Source organism: Marmota marmota, unplaced genomic scaffold (assembly GCF_001458135.2).
Source record: "Marmota marmota marmota unplaced genomic scaffold, marMar, whole genome shotgun sequence".
Taxonomy (NCBI): domain Eukaryota; kingdom Metazoa; phylum Chordata; class Mammalia; order Rodentia; family Sciuridae; genus Marmota; species Marmota marmota.
In genome coordinates, this window is record NW_026000119.1 from 1,562,940 (window position 1) to 1,565,666 (window position 2,727).

Below are 2,727 nucleotides of genomic sequence, written 5' to 3' on the forward strand. Positions count from 1 at the left end.
AAATGCACATGTATATACCCTATGTAATGTTTAGTAACATAATTTTGTTTAACATGCTTCAGAGTACTTTTGTATTAGTTTCCAAATATATTCCTCATTATTTTAAATTATTACATATACTTGTTTTACAGATGCATCTCACTTAGCCATTTCCCTACTGATGGACAATTACAGATTTTATAATTATTAAATTATAAAATTTTATAATTATTAAAATAATGCTGCGATAAATATCTTTGAACATATACCTATAACACATATGCAACTCCATAGATATTTAGACATGGAGTGATAAGGTCAAAGAAAATATGCAATTAATACTTTGATAGATTCCATTAAATTTCCCTCCAAATGATTATACCCATTTTTATATGTTGATGAATGTAGTTCCTCTGAGGATGGTGTGATGAGATATATAGGCCATTAACTTGTGCCTTTAAATTGTCTGATGTATGGTCTGGTGAGGGCCTTCTTCCTGCTTTGCAGATGGCATCCTCTAATTGTACCCTCACAGGATGGAGAACAGAGTGGGTGGGAATAAAGGAGCTCTTTAGTCTGCCTGTCTGTCTCTCTCTCTGTGTGTGCATGCACTGGGGATGGAACCCAGGGGCCCCGGTGCCTCACACAGGCTAAGCACACACTATCACAAAGTTACCCCACCACCTGCCCTCATTGTATCTTCTAAGGGTGCCGCAGTCTGGCTGGGCACAAATAACCGAGCCGCCAAAAAGCCTTGTAGGTTCAAACAGCAACTCTTTATTCCCGAACTCTCACCGGCACTCTACACACACTTCCGGGGAACACATTCCCTCCACCAGACTCCGAGCACCAATTCTCCCAGAACCCTGTGAGAACTCAACGGGAACTCCAAAGTAGTGGGCGCCGGAGGCAGCAGGATCCGCCCTAATCCCAGCAGGATCAGCCCTAATCCTGGAGCCGCCCTAATCCCCCGAGCAGGGTCACCTTTCAACCATTCCCTCTAGCAAAATGCCAGGCGTCATTCAGACTAAACTGTGGCTCTCAACAAAGGGCACTAATTTTCCATTATAGGAGTCCCTCTTTTATGACCAAATTACCCAAAAGCTTCACCTCCTTATAGGGTCACATTGGGGGTTAGGGTTTCAACATATGATTTTGGATGACACAAACATTTAGTCCATTGCTATTTGTTTTAAAAGTTGTTTATTTAATTACTTTCTTTTTCAGTGTTGGAGACTGAACCCAGGGCCTTATGAATGCTAAACAAGCACACTACTGCTGAGATATGTACACAGTCCTAATAAATGTTTGGATTTTAGCCTGATGACAAACATCCCTGCTGATAGTGGTATGGGGAAAAGGTAAGAGGAACCAGTCTCCGAAAGAGACCAGGTGTCCCACATGCAGTCCTGAGGCTTCTGTAGCCTTCTTGTTTTTGTTAACCTAGAGCCTAGATATTCTTTGGACTCCCTGGGGAGAAGAACTGTTTTCTACAAAAGCCTTCCTCCTGTGGGATTTTCCTTTGTACTTTTGTTTTTCTTTGTTATTCTAAATTCACCTATTTTTTTGTCTCCAAGAATTCATAAAATGTTGTGGCCCACTGATGAGACTCTTATTCTTCAGTGCTGTGGTAGATGCATTTATTTTCAAAACATATTTTCTATCATCTCAAAGGACTCACAGGCCAGAATAGAGGTTACATTTACTGAGTCTATAATCTTGATTTAATTACCTGTCTTTCCTTAGATCAGTGCTTCTTAAACTATTTGTGGTGAGAGACCACCTCTTTCTCCAATTTGTTATATTTGTTGTTGTAAAATACAATAAACATGAATTGCTAGAAAAATAAAGCAGACAAAAAAAAAAAAAACCCCAAAGACATACAAACTACAAGTTCAAATTCATTTTTGTAAAATTCAATGATAATTACTGTCAGATAACTACAAAATCTCTCTTATGAGGGCTGGGTACAGTGGTACATGCCTGTAGTCCCAGCTCTTTGGAAAGATCACTTGTGCCCAGTAGTTCAAGACTAGCCTGGGCATCATAGTAAGACCCTATCTCGAAGCAAACACACAAAAAAGCAAAAAACAACAAAACAAATAACTTACATCAAATCTGTTTCAGTTTCTGTACTTGTCATTGATCAGTAATAATGGTTCACAAACTACTAGTGATCCAGAGAACAAATGTGGAATACCAATTAGATGTTTTTGTTTTTTTTTTTTAATATTTATTTTTTATTTCTCGGCGGAAACAACATCTTTGTTTGTATGTGGTGCTGAGGATCGAACCCGGGCCGCACGCATGCCTGGCGAGCGCACTACCGCTTGAGCCACATCCCCAGCCCCCAATTAGATGTTTAGAGACAAAACCAAAAAGGATTACAAAATCTCTTGATAGTATCAGCATGTAAAGAGATAATTATTCTATAATAAGTAATACAATAGGTATTAATAGATGAACAACTACACTGGTGTACCCACTCTTTGAAACGAAGGACATAATCCTATGATATTTGAGTCACCTTCCCCTTTCTTGAGCAATAGCACAAGTTTTCAGTCAAAATATCTCTATTTAACTGTCCTATAGAATCTAAGAAATCTTACTGCATTCTTTCACTTTGTCCTGTCTCCATGACCTTCGAATTTGGAGTGTTTCTGCTTGTATAACCCCACATTATAGTTTAGATATGAGGTGTCCCCCAAAAGTTCATGTGTGAGACAACAAAGGAATGTTCAGAGGTGA